We start from the raw sequence: 24,999 nt of genomic DNA on the forward strand, positions 1-24,999 counted from the left end.
GGGTGGGTGCAGGAGATTGGCCAGTGTGGGTCAAAGACCCACTCTAATTTCAAGGGAGGCTAGAGAAGTGCTTGGTCTTTTTAGCTCCCTCAAGAGAACGTGGATTTTTCCTCCTTCCATGTGAAATATACATGGTGGGAGTTCCCCAAACATAGGAAATATGCTTGGATGCCAGATAGCCAAAGTTGGGCAAATATCTATGCTAAAATAAAACACCCTAATACTACTGCAAAAGGACCACAGAGATTTCTAGCACAAGAAATGCAAAGTGGTATTGATAATTGAGGCAGGAAGAAACAGGAAAGAGGTAGAATACTAAATTCTTGGCCACCAAGGCTGAGACAATTAGGAAAATGAGATTTTCTTATCCTCCACTCACAGGATCAAAGCGATTTAAATGAGTCACTTGCCTACAGTGGCGCCATTAGTGAGGGGCCAGCAGGGACCAGATCCACCTCCCACCATCTCGCCCAATATTCAGTTCCCCGGAGGCCCTGCAGCCTTGTAGGGAAATCCTTCTTAGTCCTGCGAGTCCCAGGCCCTGAGCATCCCTGGCCAAAGGGCAGAGGCTTCTCCCCTGATGCGTGTTGCTTTAATTCAAGGCTCCTGAGGCCCACCGCCATATGGAGACATCAAAAGCAGGCAGCCTGGAGAGGAGGCTAAAATCTAGAAGGAGTTTCATCCGTGTTGGTTTTGATATGAGCAAAATTTGCAAATGTGATGTATATGAAAGTGGCAGAGTGAATTGTTGTCCTCAAATCTTCACCCCCACTGTGTCCACACCTTACAAGGGTGGCCTCATCATAAGCCTTTGCATATTTCCATCGCTCTTATGCCTCCGCTGTGACTATGAGAACATGTCCTGACTGGCAAACTGCTCCAGATGACAGGCACACCGAGCGGGGTCTTTCCAGCAGAGCCCAGCCTCGCCATCAGTCAACGCCCCTGCCAAACTGCACAGGTGGAAACTGTGACTTATGAGAACATGTCCCGACTGGCAAACTGCTCCAGGAGATGACAGGCACACCAAGCGGAGTCTTTCCAGCAGAGCCCAGCCTCTCCATCAGTCAACGCCCCTGCCAAACTGCACAGGTGGAAGCAAAAATAAGCCATTGCTATTGTAAACCACTGAGTTCTAGGAGTGGTCAGTAAAGCACTGATAGCTGACCGATGCAATAAGCCGGAGGTCCTTTTCTAGCACGTGACTTAGAGTTCGGTATCTAGCAGCATGGAAATCAACCGCCTCCTGACACATAGGCACATACACACGCGCACACACAAGCTCACACATTTGCTCACACACATATGTACACACCTATGCATACAAAATACAGTCAGGTGAAATTTCATGAAATTGCTGCCTACTCTGCCCAGAGCTGGAGCTGCAGCTGATAACATACCAGACATCACCCTGCAGTTGGCCTTGGAACCTGTCCTCTGACCTCCAGCCCTCCTAGCGCCTCTCCTGCCCGTGTGGTTGACCATAAGCCCAGGGCTAGAGGCACTCGCCCCTCTGCCATGGGGAGAAAGTGAGGAGCAGGGGAGGCGTCCAGAACAATGTGACCAAAGGCCTCCTGTCATCTGCAAGTCAACAACCAAACATCTGGGCACGAGGCTGTCTGGTCTTAGAAAATGCCAAGTGCAGCCCCGCCCTTGGGCTTCTTGGCACCCCATGAGGTTGCAGGAAAGGGTCTCCAGGGTTCAGGCAAACCTCGCCATGGACATTCCTGTCACGGGATTGGCACCTAGAATGTGTGTGGGGGGCGGGAGGGGGACAAGAGTGTGTGGACGGGAAGGGGACTGAGTGGCTGGGGCATCCTAAACCAGAGGACAGCGCGCACCAGGGAAGATGGAGAGGAAGCACATGTACAGCAGTGCGGCCTCCCAGCCTGAGCTGAGAAGAGAGGCTGGCTGATGAATTCTAACTTCACTGGGAGTTAACCTACCTATGGGAACATCTCTGTTAGACAGGGGCTTGGGCCCACTGAGACAACGACACGGCACCCCCCGCAAGGGCCCACACCGAGCCCTGCAGGGGAGGGGGCTCTCATTTGCTCAGTCTCCACTGGGGGCCGGGCCGCTCAGAGCCGGCGCTGTGATCCTGGAGGGCTGCGCGGCTGAGAGGATGAAGTGCCTCAGCGATCAGAGCCCCTGATGGCTGCGTCTACCCCGGGAGCTCTGAACCATGAAGGGAACATGAGGAGCGCATTCCAAGGAAACACTTCATCACCGAGAGACAACCTATTGATCATGGATTCCGGGCAGCTGATTTCTCAATTCAGAATGCAGTGAGCGGTTTAATAAATTTCTCTTCTGCGGGGAAGATAGAGACCCCAGGTTCTGCAAGCTGGCCTCCGAGGCAGGGCTGCACACAAGGTCCTGTGGGAGGAGGCAGGAGGGACCACGCTCAGGCTGCCCCTGCCCCTTGGACCTGGGGTTTGAGAGAAGCTCCCAGAATAAACCTCCCTACTTTACATTTCTGCTACTTAGGCAGCAGGCACAGTGTACCTTCTTGTTGCATTTTCGTGTAATATTCATTTTAACGAAATCCCCTAAACACTAGCGCCGTCCCTTCTCACTTGCTACACATTCCAGGCTCTGGAGGCTGACGTGGGAGGTGCTCTGACGTGGCTGGAGAAGGACAACAGGGAGCCCAAGGCTGCTGGGCCTCTGGGAGGACCGGCTCCCTGTTGCCATGGCTCCTGGCAGAAGGAGGAAGCCAAGAAGCATGGGAATCACCTGGTGGCTTCCTATGGGAGAGTCCACCCTGGAGGGGCCCTGCAGGTGACGGGAGGGCGGGGATGTTGCCCAGATGCTCAGTCCTGGAACCTTCTCATTGCACAGCCAAGGGCTCCGAGGTCCAGAGAGGGGAAGGGATGGGCCCAAGACCGAACAGCCGGTGGGATGTCACCGCAGGTCTGCCTTCCAGTGTTGTTTGACTTTCCCCCCTGGCTGCCTCCTCTGAATTGGGAGGACTGTCTCCAGTGTTCCTTCTTGGAAAAAAGCAGACCTCGTTTTATTGCGCTCTGCCTTATTGCACCTCACAGATGTTGCTTTTTTTTTTTTTTACAAATGGAAGGCAAGACCCTCCGCCAGCAAAAAGATGGTGACTCACAACACTCACTTTATCGCGGTAGCCTTAAACCAAATCCACAATATCTCTGAGGTATGCCCCACAGGCGTCATCTTTTTGCTAGTGCGAGGCTCTTGCCTTCCATTTGTAAAAAAAAAAAAAAAGGGAAAAAAAAGCAACATCTGTGAAGCTCAGCAAAGCACAATAAAATGAAGCCTGCCTGCACGCAACTAACTCCTGGCTCTGCCACTGTTTGTCACCTTAGACAATATACCTAACCTTTCTGTGCTCACCTTGCTCACAAGTGAACTGAGATTCTCAAAACCCATCTCCGAGTCAGATTATATGAGACAATGTATTAAAGTCCTCAGCACAGCGTCTGGCATCTATCGAGTCCTTATTGAGTTTTAAATATATTCCAAGCAATATTCTGAGTGTTTTACATAAATGTTTTCATTGAATCCTCATAGCAACCCTTGGCAGTGGGAGAGCTGTTATCCTCATCTTTACGGATGGCTGTTGTTATCCTCGTGTTCACAGATGAGAAACCGGAGGCGGGGAGCGACCAAGGGGCTTTCCTAGGTCTCACGCTGGTCCTGGGGAATGCCAGCATCCATCCTGGCAGTCTTAGGAAGCACCTGGGCTCTGCTGCCTTCTCCCTGCTGCCTAGACCGAGGCAGTCATGAGTATCCCAGGGAAAGGAAACCTAAATGAGGGCCCTAAATCATTCTTCACGTTGCTTCTTGAGAAAAATAGTTTTATCTTTGGTCCCAGTCTTTAGCCTCACCAATGAGAAGATTCCTAGAATTAGAGGGAACAAGGACAATCTCCCCGAAGCTACGAAACACTATAATTAAATGATCAAAAACCTTGGGTTTGGTCATAAGTCAGTAGACTTCAGCCCTGAGCTGTCCTTTGTCTGGGAGCAATTCGCACCATTGAGGAGGAAAAACAAGCTGTGAGTGAGTGAAGTGGCAGCTGGAGAAGTTAACCCAATATCTGGGGCTGAGTTCCGTGAGGTGTGGGGCAGCCCAACAGTTCAATGTGCAGTGTCCAAAGGTCGGCAGACTCAAGCAGGCAATTTGGTAATGCAATTTGAGAGCTGCAGCAGGTGATGGCATCCTTGTTCTAAGTCTGGAATGGCAATAACAGTAAATTGTGTTTTCTCTCTGACTCCTGTTCTCATGGAAGATTTTGCCAGCTGATCGCAGCACTATTTCTGCTGGGTCTATATATGGCCTCAATATTTTTCTCATCTACCTGGAGTTAGTTCCTCATCTACCCTTGGGAAGAAATATGTCTTGGGGGTAGTGGAAGCACAATACAATAGCAAGGGCATCATTGGATTTATGAGTTGAAGCAAGGCAGGGGCCTCTAGAATAAGCCCCCAGATCTCGCAAGAAACTTGAAATAATACAGGTTTCAGGTGTACATCGTTACCTTTTTTTAAAAAAGTCATATGGCCAGAGCCCTTTTTGATACTTTCCATTCTTTTGATTTATCTATCACTTCTTCCATTCTTAAAATTTAGACCAGAATTTGGAAGACATACTCCATCAACTTGGGACAAGATGGAGAAATTAATTCTATGTGTATACTAGGACCTTTCCTAACTCCTAACATACTGTTTGACCATTTACTTTCAATATAATTAGATGTTTAATTTATATTACTCGTGAGCCATATGTCTTCACCAGAAGAAAAAAATAAAAATATATAATTTAACGACACCTAAAAAAAATGAAAAACTAGAAATAAGGCCAGGGGTATATTTTGGGCCGACTTGGTAGTGAGAAGAATGGTTATGAATGAGACATCTTGGGCAAAAGGGCTCAGGCTCACTTAACCCACACTGATGTGCTTAGACAATAAGACTTGCCTTTGCAGAGGAGTGGGCTACCATCCTTAAACACCCTATCCCGATTCTGGGGAGGGTCAATCCCACAGCTGGAGGCACCAAACAATCCTGTTTCTGAGCAGCCAGGGCAGGCAAGTAAGGGGAGGGGAGGCATGAACTGACGTTGGTACCACAGAGAGATGACTATGCATAGAGTTCTAGGCCCAGGCCCAGTCTACCCATGGACCTAAGTCCTGGGCCAAGAAAGTTTGAAGGCTTCTCCCAGTTGTTAAAATGACCTGCTGTGGGGAGGGGAGCAGTGGCAGCTACACTTAGGTTGCTCTGAAATTTGGGGTAGCCCTTCTCCTACATAGGTAAGATGCTCCTTCAAAGCCTGTCAAACATGTTTATTTATTAAGAGCATAGGTTCAGTTTAATCCTGGGTCTGCCACTAACTAGCTGGTAACTTGCGCAAGTTACTTAACCTCTCTAAGCCTTAGTTTTATCATTTATAAAATAAAAATTTCTAAAAGCTATGTCTTAGGGTGGTTGTGAGCCTTAGATAATTATGCAAAATGCTTACTGATCTTACTTAATACAGTACACGCAGTAAGTGTTCAGCAATTTCTATCAGTGAAAGGTTTTATAGCGAAAAAGGTAGTTGAGATAACAATCAAACATTTATTATATATTATATACCAGACATTATGCTAAGTATTTACATGCATTAACACATTTAATCCTCATAACAATGATGGGGATTGATTATATTTATGATCCCTATCAACGGATTTCTTGTATTCTCTCGCTTTGCAATATAACTTTCATTCCCCATAATAGATTGAGTTTGTTCCATAATAGATTGAGTCTGTTTGCCCACCACTTGAATCTTATGGGTTACTTTGACCAGAATAATGTGGTAGAAGTGATGTTGTGCTAATTCTGAGCCTTGCACACATCTGTCTCTTGGAACCCTGCCATGGCTGTGTAAACAAGCCCAGACCATCTGGAATAAGCCTCCAGCCCCAGTGTTCCAGCTGAAGCCATTAGACAAGCCTACCACCAGTCAATCCAAAACTTGTGTGAGAGACTCATCCAAGATCAGCCAAGCCGCTTCCCTGACCAGAAACACGAGAGAAACCAGAACTACCCAGTGACCTCTACTTACACACTTTAAGTTATGGAGTATTGAGGCAAATTGTTACACAAAAAGCACTAACACAATAACTTTATTAAGTAAAGTTGAGAAAATTGAGGAACTGGAAGGTTAAGCAAATTGCCCAAGGTCACACAGCTAGTAAGTGCTGAAACTAGGGCACAAACACAGCCTACTTAGCTCCAGAGTCTGCTCGCCTAATCAGTATCCTATCTTCTTCTGCTAAAGCAGTGGATGAAAAAAATGTTCTTATTTCTAAGATATCATTCAACCAAGTATGCAGCCACATTCTGAGGCAGATCCAGACAGGGCCTGGGGCAACTGATTGGTCCCTACTATGGCCACCTTGACCAGCTATGAAACCAGCAAGATCTCAACCTGGCTGGATGTGAAGCACTTTATACTTACAAGTCAGTAGCATTTAGAAATATAATTCCACTGTCTTACACCTGAGGGCTGACAGGTTTTACTAATCAGATAAGCCAATGGTGACAAATAAACATTCAAATCTCAATAGCTTACCCCAACAAAGGTTTATGTCTACTTACTATCATGTGTGGCCTGCCTTGTGGTCACCAAGAAATAGGAAGAAGATATGTGCAAAGGCCAAGCCTAGGAATGCCTCACACCAATTTTCCCACATCCCATTGGCTAGGAAGTAAGATCCAATCTAACATCAAGGGAGTCTGGGAAATGTAGTCTTCCTGTGTGCCCAGGAAGTAGAAATGGCATGACAAACCTATAGCATTGTCTCTACCTAAGTGTTAAGGATCTATTTAGATATTAATACTGTCGATGCCCAGGACAGAGTGTGTGCCCTGGTCTGCCTGGGTCTTTGCTGACCAATAGGAATGCTGTCCTGTGTCCCAGCTGCTGTCCTTTTTTAAAATATATTTTTATTGATTTCAGAGAGGAAGGGAGAGGGAGAGAGATAGAAACATCACGATGAGAGAGAATCATTAATCGGCTGCCTCCTGCACGCCCCCTACTGGGGGTTGAGCCCACAGCCCGGGTATGTGCCCTTGACCAGATGCTTGGTTGTTGACTTGCAGATGACAGGAGGCCTTTGGGGCACATTGTTCTGGACACTCTATCCACTGAGCCAAACCAGCTGCTGTCCTTATTTAGCTCCTCTGTTTCCCCTTAAAGCCAACTCTACTTAGAGTCTCCCTTTGTTGAGTTTCCAGATGCAAGTCAGAGTGAAATTAATACTCCAACTGCCTTCACTGCTGACCAGCCTTCGCTCCTCATCCCATTCTTCTGATAAGGATCTTCTTTAAAAGCTGAGACTTCCCAGGGAATTGACTCGATGAGGCCATGGACCCTCACCTCCCCCACTTTAAATGTCTAAACAAATATGAAAATTTTTGCACAAAATTCCAGGGGCTCCCTACTCCCCTGAAAGCCAATCGGTAATGACATCCCGTGTGAGAAACATCACCCAGTCCATCTTGTGAGTGAGAGAACTGGAACCCAGAGTAGTTCATTAACTTCTCAAAGGCAGACCACTAGTGTCCGTGGCAGGAGTAATGGGAAGGTGTGTCCTAGAACAGAAGGACAGTTCTTGTGTTACAGGCGAGTCTAATACCTTGGGCCTCTGCCTCAGGCCCCCCAACTCTGAGTGTCCCGTGCAAGGATTGTAAAAGAGGCCTGTGAGAAGTGGTTCTGTATGTGCACAGCAAATGTTCCATAATTCAGACCTGCCGGGGACTGCTGACCCCCTTTCCTTGTCTTTTTTGAGGCCTGTTAACAATATTTCCTTCATGAAGTTATCATGAGGGTTTGATCTGATTGTTGTGGCCTAGAGGTGTGTGGGGAGAGGAGGGGACAATGGATGGGGCCCAGTGGAGGCAAGGAAGGGGCTGAGACAGCAGAGGGCCTATCAACGAGACAATGAGGCATTCAACTGTGAACAATAGTGAATAACTAGGAGGAGGAGAGGTGACAGGCCTATTCCCCAGGAGAGAACCTCACTGCTTTCCTCCCTAAACCCTCTGTCCATCATCTACTCTCCCCCACACCTCCAGGCACAATAGATTTGCATCTCAGGGCTATGTGGATGCTATTCAAAGCAAGGAGCCAGGAATGAGCGCTCCACTCCCTTCTCCCTCTCAGGGTCTCGCTGGCCTCCTTCTCTGTCCCCAGGTGGCCTGAGTCAAGGGCAACACGTGGCCCAAAACATAGCTCAGGACCACTCTTGTTTGGAGAGAACCAAGCTAAAATGCACACCAGCTAACCATAAAGTAAAAAAGAACTGAGGAAGCGAAAGGAGTGAGAGGATTGGAGGAGGCTAAGGACAGACTACATTTTTGTCATTGTAGTGATGATAATATCCTATAAGGAGAAAAGGCAATTGAGTGGAGTTTGTGAGTTTGAAAATCTGTTTTTTAAACAGCCCTTCCCAACTGCCCCTTTTCCCCCCAATTTAGCCCTTGGATCTATTTCATGGAAGCTGAGCCTTAGAAATATTAAGTGACTTGTCCAAGACTACACCAACAGTTTTGGCAGGAGCTAGTCTCAGGCTTAGGTCTCCACCATTCAATTCCAGGTCCTCTCTGTTGCATGGTGTTGGAGGAGATGTATGTGTGGGCTGGGTGCCGTGTGTGTGTGTGTGTGTGTGTGTGTGTGTGTGACTGGTTTTTAGAGCATCAGCTTGCAGCAGTACAGGACGCCTTCCTCCCACCAAATCGGGAGGCTTAGTCACCTCACCCCTCTGCTTCTGCCGAAAGCACAACAATGAGACCACTGGACTCCTTCTGGCCTTTGATGACAGTGCTGATGCAGGGTGAGTGTCTGTGGTGTGAATGTGTGTGCAGTGTGAGTGTGGTGTGTGTATGGTATGAGTGTGTGTATGGTGTGAGTGGTGTAAATGTATATAGTGTTCATGTAGTGTTAGTGTGTGTGGTGTGTGTGTATGCGGTGTGTGAGTGTGGTGTGTGTGTGGTATGAATATGTGTATGGTGAGAATGTGTGTGTGTTGCGAGTGTGTATCGTATGTATGTGTGTAAGTGTGTGTGGTGTGTGTGTGGTGTGTGTGTGATGTGAGTGTGTGTATGTGATGTGTGTGGTATGAGTGTGTGTGTGAGTGTATGGTGTGTGAGTGTGTGTGAGTGTGTGTGTGTGTGTGATGTGTGTGGTATGTGAGGGTGTGTGTGTGAGTGTGTGGTATGTGAGTGTGTGTGAGTGTGTGTGTGAAGGTGTGTGTGTGTGATGTGAGTGTGTGGTGTGTGAGGGGGTGGTGTGGCACTGGCATGGCAGTGGGCAGCTCAAGGCCCGCACTGAATGTGGCTGAGAGTTCAGCAGGCAACTGAAGAGGGAAGTGAGCCTCTCCTTTCTGACTCATTGCAGAAACACGGTTCACTCCTGAGAGGCAGGAGAAACACAGCGGAACCCGTGAGGACTCAATGATAGGTGCTCTCATCTCTGCAGCATAAAAGACCTAACTTTCCTCTGAGCCTGGATTTTTCACCGTGTGGTGGGGAGAGGTGGGAGGGAGGGATTGACAGTGGCTTTCCCTGTGTGCCCTTCCCAGGGCCTAGAACCTGTGCCAGCCCACTCTGTTCTGTGGCATCTGGGGAGCTAGCTCTTTACAAAGGTCCAGAACTCTGTCACCTTCCCATCAGCTTCCAACTCTTGTAATTCCAGGAGTGGGATTGGTTTCATTTCAAAGTTGGGACCCACAAAGGCAGAGTGAGGGGCTTGGAAAACATCAGCTCAAAGGTCGTCATGCCTTAGAATGTTTCTTGAACATCAGCTACATTCCATGGACCAAACAACTGACTCAAAGGTCCGTGATGGTGCCAGGCACAGGATGCTGACAAACAACTCCTAAATCTCAGTAGCTGTAAGCAACAAAGACATAGTAATTAATTAATTAATTAGTTAGTTAGTTAGTTAGTTAGTTAGCTCAGCAGATTTCTTGTCCATTTCAGGTTGTCTGAGAGTTGCGCTCCCCATTCTCCTCACTTCAGGACCCAAATATTCCACTATTTGAAATGTTGCCAGCCTCAGTGGCTACTTGGAGCATAGAAATCACATATGGACTCTTAACATCTCCATCTAGAGTTTCCACAGGTCACTTTTGCTTGCGTGCCATTGGCCACATATGACTCTAAGGACCCAGGGCAGTGTAGTTCTGCAATGTGCCCAGGAGAAATGTCAGATGTGTCTGTGACCAGTGCTGGTAACTACCAAAGCAGGGCATATCTGCAGGCTACAAAGTCACAGAATAGACGTGGAAGAACCTAAAAGATCACCCAATAGGTGTCTCTTAATTTACCGAAGATCAAGGCTCAAAAAGGAACTAATTTACCCAAACTTACAGTGTTCAGTCATGTTGCCCCTTTGATGTTAAGGTGGAGAACTCATCCTTCCCATGGTCTCCAAGAGCCCACCAGTCCTGGGCCTCTAGGAAGCCTTCCCAAACCCCCAGACCCAAGCAGGTCACCCCATAGGCATTTGTACTTTTCCTCCATAACTCTTGTCAGAGTTATTACTTTTGAATTTGGATATGGTAGTGACCTCTTCCTTCTCACCAGCAGGTATGCAACCATGTCTGTTTTCTCACGTTTGTGTAACAAGATTATTTATTCTGACTCTGCATCTCAAATATGTATGCATATATGTAAGTACCATGGATTAAGTACATGACACCCTTCTATTCTACAGCAGGGCTAGCAGAAATAATAGGGTTGTGTGCAGGGTAAACACCTTATTCACTTCACCATCCTCAGCACTTACCTGTGTCTGGCACCACCCCCAGCACTTACCTGTGTAGGAGCTCATTAAATGTGTGTTTGCTGTTATTGAAATGAAGAAAATACAAGCCACAAGTCTGGCTTTCACTGGGCGTGTATTGAGGAGTGTAAGGTGTCCTCCTTGAGTGCATCATGGATCAATCAATAGTCATACATCAGGCAGGAATACCTCAGTGTTTGGTCAATGAAACTGAACTGTTGATGCAGAATATCTACCTGGCCAGCCTGGAATGCCCACCACTCTATTCCTTGGGGCTAAAGTCGGATGGATTGCAAGTGAATTAGCTAGTACATTACTGGTGGTTATTTGATTTGAATAACCATTAACACTTTGGGTTGCCATTAATTTTTTATCACCCATTATTGCCATGCTGTGAATTACTAATCACAGACCAGGACCCTGAGGTACAGGCATAGGAAGGGCAGCTGTGGAGCTGGGATGACAGAAGCAGAGGACTGGAGGGAGCCTAGGCATGCTTGATTTGAGTGGGATCAGGATCTGATGGGGAAATAGCAGCAAAAATGGCCCTCCCCACCCCACACCCGCTCCCACTCCCTGCCCCACACACAGCCTCAGTTGGGAATGAGTGCCAAGATTTAAACCGTAGCCTTATGATGAGAACAATGAATTTTTCTACATGGGTCTCTTTCCTGGAATCTTTGTTGATGAGCCCCCAGGAAAAGTGCTTCAGGTGCCCCTAACCTGGCCTGCCTCCAGGCACACTCCTCTACCCTCCCTGTGCACAGAATGGAGCACGTAGATAAGCTAATGCACACTTGGATGTCACGGTGGATATCTAGCTGCCAGCACTAGGACATTGGATTCCATTTAGAAACACATTGATTTAAAACTCTCCTGTATGACTAACGGTGAGAGTTCAGGTGTCACTTACAGATACCGTGGGACTTCCACCTTGATGGGCCATGGCTGCAGGAGTATCTGCCTGCTCTTCTGGACCCACAGTCCAGTGGGCCACACCGGGGCTGACCCTGCGCCTGCCTGACCTGATAGGGCAGCAGTGACAGCTTATTTTCAATCTGCAGATGTAGCTGGTCTTTGTGGAGAATAAACCAAACCATTGGGGGTGATAGGGCTCTGATCTGACTTGAATGTGTTAATTTCCCAGTGATTGGATTCTTGTATCAGATCAAAGCTTTTCTGGTTTCTTGCTTCGAGGCTTGTATCTTAGCTCCATCACGGTCAAGCAGCCTTATTAGACCCTATATTCAGTGTCCCAAGTCTGGGCCCCGACCTCTAGCTTTAGATGACCCCAGTGCTAAGTCCTTACTTTCAAACCCGGACCTCTCTCTACTTGGAGGGATAGTCTAAATGGGATTTTTCTATGTGGACCTTCCCCTTGCATTCTTCCTGAGTTGGTTGCTTGGACTGACAACTCTATCTGTAGGCTCCAGTCCCTGTGTGCAGCCTAGGATAATCAATCTCTGGGCATTTCTACCCCTGACTCAACTTCACACAGCCCTGCAGATCTGCCAGGCTTCCCATCCCAGCATAGCCAAGGCCCTGGCTTTACCAGTGCACTGTTAAACTAGGATTGGCATTTGGGGAGTTTTATTTGATTGATTGATTGATTGATTGATTGAATGATACTAGAGAGAGAAAGGGAGGAAGAGAAGGAGGGAGGGAGGGAGAGAGGGAGGGAGGGAGGGAGGGAGGGAGGGAGGGAGGGAGGGAAAGAGGGAGGGAGAGATGTCAGAGAAAAACATTGATTGGTTGATTCCTGCATGCACTCTGACTGGGGATTGAACCTGCAACCTAGGTATGTTCCCTGATGGGAATTGAACCTGCAACCTTTGGTTGTACAGGACAGACTTCCAATCAACTTAGCCACCCGGCCCGGGTGAGTTTTGTTTTGTTTTGTTTTATTTTATTTTATTTGTTTGCCCGGGTGAGTTTTGTTTTGTTTTGTTTTGTTTTGTTTTATTTTATTTTATTTGTTTTTTAGGAGACCAGTGTTGGTCCCCGGAAAGATGAAAGAAGTGACTGGGGTGGGAAGAAGCCCAGGAAGGGCCAAGGAGAAACTAAGAAGTTAGGAAGGAAAAAAGTTGAAGACAGGAAGAAGCTGGGAAGGGGAGAGCTAGGAAGGGAAAAACTAGCAGCATTAGGGGAGTTTCAGCATTCTTAGTTAATTCTATTCTGGGAAAACTTGAAGGAACATGTAAATTTGATTCAGAGGTTTGGGGGATTTTTTCTTTTTTTTTACTTAAGAGAAAGCTCAGGGGTCAGATTAGTATTGCTTGTTTGTTGTTTGCTGTTGTTGGCACTTTCCTTAAGGTATAATCACATACAGATCATATTTATGTTCAAAGAATTACCTATTTTTATCCATTTTGTCCATCTTTTGCCTATTTTTAGGAATATGTTAATCATAATCATTTTGAAACCCTTAGCTGCTAACTCCAATATTTAGATTTTTAGAGGTCGGCTTCTTTGAGTGTTTTGTTTCTTAAGTTTAAGTTTCCTTTCCCTGCTTCTTTGCATGCCTAAGAATTTTTTTTATTATATAACAGATTTGTTGATGAAACATTTTAGAAACTCTGGATTTAGTTGGGTTAGTTTTGAAGGAAGGAAAAAAACCATTTAAAGTTTAAAAATAGAAGTCTTAATGAGCTAATCATAATTCTACACATCAAGAAATATTAGACTTAGAAAACTTGAGATAGACAGAGATTCAGCCACAGTGAGGAAATCTATTAGACATTCCTTTCCAAGCTTAATTTTCAACGTATTATATTTTGCTCCTTTGTTGTTTACTATGTGACACTGTCAAACCCATTGTGTGTAGCAAAGCAGCTATCTTGATGCTTAGGAAGACTGACTCCTACATTGTGGGGCACACTGCCTTAGTCCATGTGGGGGTTCAGCAAGTCATTTGGGAAGAAGGCAATGAGGAGCATGGCCTTTAAAAGTTAGGGTCTGGGGGAGTTTCCCAGACAGGGGGCCCAGCTTATCTGGATGACTCACTTTAGAATGATGGTGAGAGAACTACGTTAGCAGTTGTAGAGTGAGAATCAGTTAGCTTTTATTGCTTTCAAAGCACCCCTAAACTTTGAGGCTTGAAATAATAGCCTTTCATTTATTTAGCTCATGACTTTGCAAACAACCAATGTGGACGCAGCTCTGTTGAATAGTTGTTTTTGTCTCAGCTGGGCTCACTCAGGAGCCTACAGTCAGCTTCTGGGTTGGGTGGAGGCTGGCTAACAGGGGATGGCCTCGGGTGGAATGGCTTGCTTCTGCCCCTGGTGGTTTTTCTAGGAGGCTGGCCTGAGATTCTTCAAATGGTGGCTGAGAAAGATTCTGGGGAAGACCAGGACTGCCCATGGTCTCTTGAGGCCTAAGCCTAGAATGGGCATACTTTCATCTCCACTGCATTGTATCAGCCAAAACAAGTCACCAGCAAAGCTCAGATTCAAGAGGAAGGAAAGTAGGCTTCAATTATTCATGGAAGGAACTGCAAAGCCACATTGAAAACGCTGTAAATGCCAGGAGGAGTGAACAATTGTGGTCAAATGTTTTGGTGATCTAATACATGGAAAGGAGGGATATATTTCTGAACATTTGGGGTTAGGAGAAGTTGAAGACTTGGATCATCTTTTTACTCCCACAATAATTAAAATCATAGCCCTCTCTTAAAGCTTCTTCAAGAGGCAGCACAGTGTAATGGAAAGTGCGTGAGCTTTGAAGTCAGACAGACCCGAGTTACTGGCTGTGTCACAATGCTCAGAGTACATAATCAATGCCCTGGCCTGGCGGCTCAGTTGGTTGGAACATTGTCCCTTGCACCAGAAGGTCACCAGTTCTATTCCTACTTAGGGCACATAACTAGGTTGCAGGTTCCAACCCCAGGACACAGTCATGTGCGTACAGAAGCAACCAATCCATGTGTCTCTGTGTCTCTTTCATATCTCTCTCTCTTTTTCTCTCTCTCTCTTTTCTCCTCTCTCTAAAATCAGTTTAAAAATATATCTATTTTTTTAAGTACATAAGCTCTTGAAAGTCATCCCATATGAAATTTGGATAATCAATATCCACCTCAAATGATTATTGTAAAAATTTGTCAGCCAATAAGACTACCGGCTTGACGTGTAGTAATCACCGAATAGTCACATGACCATTATTCATTCTAAGTCTAGTTCTTGCTTCTGTTGCGGAAACTGCACTGACAACCTCAATCCACAGAGATGCTCTCTCCTTGAATCACAGCATCGAGTCACAGCACTGGCGAGCCAGAGGGCCCTGGCCGCTTTCACCCCAGGTTTCCATTGACAGGTGAGGAAATGACCCAAGCTAAAGGGACTTCTCCAGCGTCTCATGGCTTTTCTAGGACTGTAAGTATCGATTTCCTTTATTTGTCACCTATAGAGTCTGACATTGTTAACTCTTTGTTAACATAACCTTGTCTTTTTCTGTAGCCCGGTAGTGCCTTAAGATGGTGGTCTGACCCTAGTTTCCAGGAATGTGCTCTGCAGCCGAGGCAGAGGCTGGCACAGAGTGGCACCCGCTGAAGGGCAGCTGCGTGACTGGGTGCAGATAGTAAAGACTGACATGTCTTTAAAGGTATCTGAAATGGTCAGCAGAGCAGAGGTTACCCACGGGCCTGGTGAAAATGATGAGCTGAACTAAGGAAATTCAGATATCAGAGAGCCTTATTTACCTATCATATTCTTCTAACCTGACCTTGAGGTTATAAATCAGGAAGAAATACATACAGATTTATAAATATCCATAATCATGGCTCTTTCTTTAAATGTGTAAGTATCTACTGTAGCCGCATGGCACACGTCTCTTGATTTCTCCTCTAATTCACTCCCCAGTTTTCATTGTGCCCAGGAGACTGGCCTCTGGGAACTGCTCTCCTGCTAGGTGGCCAGCCCTCCTGGTTTAACACTGACTGTCCTACATTCCAGGCCACTGCTCACTTCCTGGCAGACTGGCATGATTGGTCACAGTACCTCTTGCCCTCGGCTTCTCCTTGGGTTTAGCCCATGGGAAGCACCAGTGGATAAGAGGGTGGAGCAGATTAAAATCAGGATCTTTGTTTCTGGGCTGCTTCCCGCTGAGTCTCTGTTAACTGGCGGAAACTTCCCTTCCCTTCCCTTTACCAAAGCCAGTTTTTATCGCACACCTTCTCCCAGCAGCGGCCCTTCCGACCCAGGGATGGCAATGCCTCCTCTGAGTTGTGAGATCTGGGTCCTCTCCTTTTCCATGACCCACACCCAGATCCCTGTCAATGGCCCCCTATTAAATGCCCTCACATCTCTGAGGACTGCCCTTATTCCCTGCAAGGACTTGACTGACACTGGCTCTGGTCCCCAAAAACCACGCTTAGTTCTGTGACACGTATAGGAAGGTGTGAAACATGATCCCTACACAGTCTCGTGGGAGAGAATCCCTTCTAATAAAGTCATTGAAAAGCAATAAAACAACATCTGAGCCTCCGTGTTTTTTTCAGCTATGAAATGAAGGGAATGAACTTAAAACATGTTTTTAGGAATTTCACAAAGCAAGAAGGCATTTTCAGCCAATTTTTTAGTCTTATTAACCATCTTGATTACTGTCTAACTGATATTTTATTAAAAATAAACACAATTTGTGTGGTTCCAACACAGTAAGTCTTCTGACATCTTAATAAGGTGCTGGATTCAATGGAATGTTCAGGGAAAGCCAGGGTGAGAAATGAGCAGGGCTGGCTTGGCATGGTCGCAGAAGGCATCCAGGTGACGCTGGGCATAACATGCTGAGCTTCAAGGATGGGCACTTTGGGATACAAAGAAGCCAGCGAGGAAAAGGCATTCCAGGTTAAGTCAAGACTAGAAGTTAAAACGAGACCTGCAGGGAAGCCCAAGGGTGATGCAGAGGCAATGGCCTGGCTGGAGTGGGCTGTTTGGGACGGGGTCCAGGGGAACTAAAAGCCTGTAATTCCAGGAGAGTCTGACAGGCATAGATTTCCTGTTGCTCTGGGTCAGGAAGGGGAAACAAGTCACTATAAGCGTAGGATGTGAACATCATCTCCTCTGTCTTAGATGGACTTTTCTTACATGTTGTATGTGGTGAGTTCACATGGGAATAGTGTCAAGGTCACAGCACACATGTTCTCTGTAAGCAGAGACGATGACACGGAAGACCCGGCTCCCAGACAGATGCACTGGTTTGTGTCAGACGCAGTTTGAGAAGCCATCACTCAAAGGGAAACCCAACACTGGGCTTCCTTTCAGATCGGTGGCATTCCAAAAGGGCCCAGATCTATCATTTGCAAAGACCCTTCACCTTCGCCCTCTTCCTGACAGAGGATTCCCAAAGGGGAATCCCTTGATGGCAGTATTTAGTGATACTGTTTACACATTTGCACAATTAGCGTGACTTTTGTATGTAAATACAAATCAGCCCAGGGAAGCACAGGATTAAGTATCAGGCAACATGCAGAGGGTTTTAGAAGGGCTGCTAATTTGGGGTTAACCCCAGGCCTCATACCACACCAAATGCATGCACCACGGTGCAAGACCTAAGCCCGCTGAGGAGGGGAGCTTCTGGAATGCAGCGGAAGGTCAGGGCTGGGGAGTGAGTCCCAGGTGACACTGTTTGAATGTCATTTAAAGTTCACTTTCATTATTTTAATTGTCACTGTAAAAATTTCCCATTCAGGACTGATTATGTTCTAAGAGAAATCAGAACTTAAATTCCAATCAATCATAATTGAATGTGTTGTTGCAAGTGGCATAAAAACCTGTGCCTTGGATGTGATTAAGACAAGGATTAGTCACTCGTGAAACACTTCAGGGAGATCTAGGAGCAGGCAGGATTTGTTCCAAGGCCAAAGTGACCAACCGGGCAGGAATGGAAACGCCTCCCAGGCGCCCACAGGCCCAAAGAAGGCTGGGGCTGCTCTCTCAGGTTCAGATATGAAGCAGCAGAAACGTGACGAGCTTTGTGAGGCTTTCTGTTTTGCACTGAGTCCAGAGCTTCATCTGGAGATATGGGACTGGGTCCTGGATTTTCCCGTTCTGTGTAAGTTTAGGAAAAGCACTTAATGTCTTTGAACCTGAGTGTCTCCTTTAAAACTTCTGCCTTAGACATTTAAGCTTAAATAAACCATAATGTACTCCTATATGCTAACAAGTTATTTTTCATGTCAGCTTCACACATGGGATGGGCCTCAGGTTCCTTAGTGGCTGGACTGGGCCCTGTCAGGGTGGGAAGAGGACAACGTGAGTGTGGCCACTCGATGAGCCAGCCCCAGACACAGTGTCATTGAGAGGGGTCCTCAGGTGCCAGGGTCAGATCCTGGCACGAGGGGGTCTCTATTCCTCCTGCCTGTGTCCCTTCTTCTCCAGGTCCCCTCGGATCCAGGTGTGCACACAGCCACCAGGCTTGAACCATCCTCATGGGGATCTGGGACCTTCGTGTTTTTCATTGCACAGAACCAGGCTTAAGATACCTTGTTACAAGAACTGGCACAAAACTCACTCCCTTGAATGGAGGAGAAGTTACACTCACTTCTTTTGGAGTCAGGCAGATCAATTTGTCAAGTTTCTGAATCTCTGAATGTCCACATCTGGGAAGTGGGGATCATAGCTACCTCCTGGGGGATCACAGCTATCAAGTACAAAGTTGCAGGCTCTTGTAAGGGAGGAAAAATTTTCCTTCTACCTTTCTAGGTATTTTGGCTGGTCAACTTATCAAATTAACATAAGACTGATTAACAGGAGAAAAAAAATTTAATTTTGTATGTACAGGAATCCCGGAGATATGAGGCTCTCAGTCAGGCAATGGAGGCTTACATACCATCCTAAGATAAGGAGAAGAGGGTAGGGGCCTGGGGCTTCAAAGCGAAGAAAGATAATTCACAGGGAGTTAGGAAGAGCAAATGCTTGATAAATAAATGTTTGCCAAGCCCTACAGAGAAGTCCTGGGGTGGGAGGGAGGGGGCGTAAAAAGAAGTTATCTTTGGTAAGAGCTCTTCCAATTCAAATTCTTTTAGGCATTTAATGGAGGTAAAAACAAAACAAAAAAACACACAAAAAAAAAACAGGAAAACTTCCTAAGTCTTCTATTTCTTAAAAATAATCCACTTAAAATAATCCTTATGCCAGAGATGCACATTTGGGGGGTTGCAAATTTTGCTCCTCAACATGCTCAGAAGTGGTAGCTATCACTGATACTTCCAACCCACTGGGGCATCAACACAGCTTTGGGATTTGTGCAAGAATTTCCAAAGGAAAGCCACAGGCCCAGCCATGGTTTCTGCTTCCAGTGCGTCTGACCAACGTGTGGCCTCAGACCCGCAGTTCCCTGGGTCTGAGAATCTAGTTGTGTATGTGGTTCTGCACCTGGTGCCTGGGGCTCCCCTCCTGGCCGAGGCAGGACAGTGGCACTGAGCAGGAAATGACTGTCTGCAACTGTCCCCTGCCTGGGATGTGCCAACAGTCTTTCGTTTCAGAACCTCCCAGAGAAAGGAGGACCCCAAGTGGTTTCTCCCTCCAACCCCACAGACAAACCAACTTTCTTGGGAAGGGAAGTCAGGGGAACTGGCAGGAACCTAATAAAGGTCTCCAAAAACAATGTTTCTCCATTTGAAAAATAAACCATGTCTTTAAATGCATTAACTCTGTGGGGAAATAAATGTAATAAACCAAATTCAATCCCTGCCAACATTTGTTTTCTTATCTATGTAAAATCAATATACTTGTTGCAATTATGTCTTTCAATAAATCCTCCCAAAGTCTTATTTTCTCATAAGATTTCCTGCCGCACTCAGATTCATTGCGTTCATTCTCCATCGAGAGAAATTGTTTCTTGAATTTTCAAGCCATCCGGTTTCCTTGAAAGATGCTGTGCCCCGCCCTCCTTCTCCTTCAGCGGCTGCTTCTCTTCTGCCAGGGCCATTTCGGAGACAGTTGCTTTAATTGGATTGTGCTGCTGGGCTGGGGTTTGTGCTCAGGGGAACAGCCCTCTTTGCTGCAGAAGTGAGAATCCCACCCAGAGCTGGCCCCGGACTGCTGCCTCCTTCTGATGGTCCTGGCGGGACAGCAGGGGCTCTGCAGTAAACCCTCCCCAGGTGAGTTTTATTAGGGAATGAATGGTACAGCTGCCCCGGATTCTTCAACTAGGAGCATTTATTTTATTTTTTAACAAATGTGTGTGTACTCTTGGGACCCTGTCCCTGCCAAGCTTTGAGGAGACAGATCTCAGTGTGCTAGAGCCAAAAGAAGCCTGGCAAATGCCCAGCCACCCATCTGCCCGCTGTCTGCCTGCTGCACTGTTGTTCTGGGAATCCAATGATGCACAGGGCAGGTCACTGACTTCGGAAAAGGGAGTGAGTTGCCCCAGGGAGTCAACTTTGAACTTGATTTTGTTACCGAAGCCTAATAATTAAGTTGTCTGTCTGTTCACCCTGGCCAAAGCATACCTGAGCAGGGATTGCAGTAAAGAAAGAAATTAGTTTGATTAGAGTTGGTCAATCCAGAGGTGTGTGAGCTCGTGCCCTGAAAGACCCAACTCCCCAGTGGCCTATGGGAGGTCACAGATCACATAGGGCAAAATCACAAGACTACACAGGTCAGGGGTCAGAGGTTATAGAGGCTGATTGGTTAGAGGTGAGATAAGGGTAATACATCATTTCTTCAGGTCTTGAGGACAACTCCAAGGTCAGCTTTTCACAGAGAGGTAGCCAAGAGGGCCTTCCCTCTTAGGGCTCAGGAGCTAAAACATAACTAAGACAAGATGTTATCTTTAACACCTGACACTAATGCAAGATAATATTGAATGTAAACTGTATTGGAAAATAAAATCTCTTTTAAAATAGATGTTATCTATTTTAACATGTTATCTATCTATGTTAAGATGTTATCTATCTATTATCTAGTCAGAGTCAGGCTACTGTTTTCTGCTGCCCCAGAGGTCACCGATCAAGGAGAGAGGCCAAGGTCAGGGCAGTGAAGTGTGCTGAGGAGGGAAGAAAGAAAATGATTGTTTTGAAACCACAGTTAACTGCGGTGATCAGAACCACAAGGACCCTTGGTGCCCGTTTTGTGACTCTCAAGGCTGCGCCGTGCTACTGAGACGCAGGCGTCCACTGGCCGAATGGCTTTCCTTCCTCTCCCGCTGGTCCAGATCCTCCGGCCACAGGGCCTCCAGGCTCTCAGATCTGTTCTCAGCTCCCCTCAATTTCTGCTGAGGTCCCTCCTCTCCTCCCCCTCAGGGTCTCCCACTGACCCTTCCCAGGCCCTGCCCCAGTCACAGGAGGGCCTCACCACCCTACCTGCCCCTGCACGCAGAGCCCTCACGGCAAATTGGCTGCTTGTTTCAATGACTCTGCTGAGTGATTGCCAAGACGTGCAGCAGCACTTGAAAAGGCGATCTCTTACAAACGCTGTTTGCTGGGACAGGACGGGAAAGGCCACCAGCCCCCCAGAAGTCCGCAGCGGGCACAGCCTGACGAGCTGAGGAGACAGGAGATGAATGAGCTGCCAGACTCTGAAGAGACTGTGGACTTTAACTTATTTATTAAACTAAATTATTTACATTAAGGAGTTGCTGCTCTAAGTAATTTATCTCAAGCTCCAAGTCCAAACACCATTTTGAATAGAAGTGGTTGACCCTGGGGGACAAGAAAACAAAATGCCCAGCTTAGTGGTTGAGTGTTGACCTATGAACCTAGAGGTCACGGTTTGATTCCAGTCAGGGCACATGCCGGGGTTGTGGGCTCGATCCCCAGTAGGGAGCATGCAGGAAGCAGCCAATCAATGATTCTCATCTTTGATGCTTCTATCTCTCTCTCCCTCTCCCTTCCTCTCTGAAATCAATAAAAATATATTTTTAAAAAACCTCACAGAGAAAAACTTGCTAACCCTTCCTTGTAGACCTCCGCACCCCAGAGGGGAAGGCGGGATTTGCAGAGAGGGGCTCTGCACAGTGTGCTGTGCCCTTCACCATGATGGGACAGTGCCGAGGGGTGCCACAGCCACACCCTAACCCTTCTGCTTGTTGGTGTGGTCTGAGACTCCGGCTGCCCTGAGCTACAAAGCCACCAGGTTAAAGGGGACCCAAGGCATGGCCAGAGGCTGCCGAGGAGTCCAGCCACATCCTGCAGAGATGCAAGGAGTTAGCTTCACTATTTTAAAAGCCCTGGGTGGGACCCCTCTCCCCATACAGGGATTTGGTAATTGTCGAGGGGGACATTTGCTATTCATTTGCTTTCAATTGTTAATCAGCAGAAAAGGCCAAGCGTGCCTGGAAACCCAAGCACCAGCGGTTACCCAGGTCTTCCCCTTGTGTGTGTGTGTGTGTGTGTGTGTGTGTGTGTGTGTGTGGCAGGGGGTTGCCCAGAATTTTATGAATAGTGTCTGCTTAAGACGGCAGATGAACAACCCCCTTGACATCCCTCCTTCAAAACGCTGCACCGGGTCCTCTGGTCTACCTTCAGGGGAAGTTGGCTGGTTTGGGTCCAAAGCGCACCGGCAGCCTCCACTTGTAATAATGTGGAAGTGGCCCTTGAACTATTGCTCCAGTATCCTCTGAAGGTTTAATGTCCTTCAGAGGAAGGGCGAGGAGATATTTCCCCAGGAGTGAGTCCTCTGTGTCTTCTGTGGTCCCTGGGTACCTCCACGTGATGCGTGAACCTACTGCGGAGGCCCCAGGCTTTGGAACTGGACAGAACTGGGTAGAATATTTTATTCTGTATAGTAACCAGGTGATCTTTGACCTCTGTTTCCATATCCATATAATGGGGATAACAGTACTATCCACTCACTGGGTTGTTTATAGTGATAGTGTGCATCAGCAGCAGTCAACATAATGGCAAGAATTACTTTGTTCAGGTTTATCTACAATCTAGTGAAAAAAACAACAAAATATGCTTTTAAACTCCAGAAAGACAGGCAACCTCTCCTGAGAACCTACGTGACACGGCACCTGCTGTCTCCTTGGGGCTCAGTTAAAAGTATTCTTCCAGCAGCTCAAAGATGATGTGCTGTCCAGAGACACATGGTTTGGTAGAAAGGGCCCTGAACATGGGGTCAGAGGTCTTGGGTTCAAGTTCTGCTTCTACCACTGACTAACCGGTGATCCTGGGCTAGTCACACTACTCAGTTTTCCTTCTGACAACTCTGAGACAAATGGTATTTATGCACAAGGAAATTCAGGCTCAGTAAGCATTTGATTGCAAAACACCATGAAAATTGTAGCACTGAGGCCAGAGAGGTGTGCGTTAAGGCAATTGTCAGGCTGTGGGGATAGATTTTCACTAAGACCTTTCACATCTTCTGAGAGGTCAAGCTTGCCAGGCAGGACAGGCTCTTATGTGGACAAGTGCCCAAGCAGTGAGCGGCCCCCGGGGCGACCAGGTCCACGGTGCAGGCCATCAGGCAGGGTCTGAGAAGGAAGTGGATGGCCCACGTTTAGTTGAAAGTGAGCTTAATATAAAGACGTGTTAAATAACAACTTAACCAAGTAAATGTTAAAGATCTAATTGTCTTTGTTGAACGATTCATGAATCAGGCAGAATCCCATCTAGCAACTAGGAGTGCGCTCCCTGAGCTGCTGAGAAGGAAACGTTCTCAAAGGCAGAGAGGGAGTAGGAAAAGGGGAATTACTAGCAAAGAACGAATTGTTCCAGGCACTGTCTCCCTCCTAGGGGAAAGGGAAGGGGCCTTCCAGTTGATTACTCCCTGGTGCTGACCAGGAAATTCCAGGTTGGCTGGACAAAGGTCACACTTTGGGGGAAGATTGAAACTATAGGGTAAGTATTAAGTCTTGGTTTGCCCCAGTGGAGCCTTAACACCATGACTCCATTTGGGTCTGTTGTCCCCTTTTCAAGGACTATTCACAAAGGTGTGGACAGGGTTTAGGGTTTACCTCTACAGGCAGGACCTGGCTGGAAAACCACAGAACTCTAAAGGTCCTTTAGGCCTGAAGGGGTGAGGGGAGGAAGCAATTCCTGGAACCTGAAAAATGCTATGTATCTGACAGGACCCCAGACCTTTGGACCAGGGACAAACCAACCACTGCCAGCTCTAAGGGAGAGAAGGAGCTGGGGGACTAAACACACCCTCTCTCCTCTTCTCTCCTACCTCTCTCCTATGGTAGCTGAATTCACCCTGAAGCAAGGGGCCTGCTAATGAAGGCCCCTGTCCCCAGTCAACAGAGCACGGGGAGAGGGGAGGAGAGTGGACCTGGAGGGCCAGGCAGCAGCACTCTGCACATTGGCTGTGTTAACTCCATACACACACTATGAAAACCTGCGCAGGCTTAAGGCTTATTTAAATATCAATCACCCTAGCCAGTTTGGCTCAGAGGATAGAGCGTCGGCCTGTGGACCAAAGGGTCCGGGGTTCAATTCCTGTCAAGGCACATACCTTGGATGCAGGTTCCTCCCCAGCCCAGGCCCTGGTTGGTGCTTGTGCAGGAGGCAACCAATCAATATATTTCTCTCACATCAATGTTTCTCTCTGTCTTTCCGGGGTTCAATTCCTGTCAAGGCACATACCTTGGATGCAGGTTCCTCCCCAGCCCAGGCCCTGGTTTGGTGCTTGTCAGGAGGCAACCAATCAATATATTTCTCTCACATCAATGTTTCTCTCTGTCTTTCCCTCTCTCTTCTACTTATCCCCCCAAATCAATGGAAAAGTATCCTCAAGTGAGGACTAAATAAATAAATAAATAAATAAATAAATATCAATGTAGGGCAACTGACCAAAAGTTTCTAGCATCCTACATGTCCCTGTGAATGGATCAATTACTTCTCTGCCCATTTCCTCTAAAACTCAGATTTTAGAAACCAAGCTAATAAATTAGACCCTTACCAGCGACCTTCCAATGGCCCCTTGTCGGTGCTCAATCCATTCAGGTCATCAATGCCTCCAACAACCAACTGTGTACTTTTCTCCTGGGGGCTCCTGGCTGCATCAATAAAATCTCAGGACAGCTGGTCAATTCAGTGGGGTGAGAAACCTCAGCAGAGATCCATCAATTTGTGGAAAGCCAATTGACTTAATTTTCAATCATTTGCTTAGGACACAGTATACTGTCAGTTACCACCTCATGTCTGCTCTTCATTCACAGCTGCTCACTTCTAATCACCTAGGTTGCTCACCTCTCCAGGTCCAGTTGGGGATGGTCCTAATCCAATTCTTACTGAGGCTGCAATACAATGAGGACCTT

Source organism: Myotis brandtii, unplaced genomic scaffold (assembly GCF_000412655.1).
Source record: "Myotis brandtii unplaced genomic scaffold, ASM41265v1 scaffold421, whole genome shotgun sequence".
In the NCBI taxonomy this organism is placed as follows: domain Eukaryota; kingdom Metazoa; phylum Chordata; class Mammalia; order Chiroptera; family Vespertilionidae; genus Myotis; species Myotis brandtii.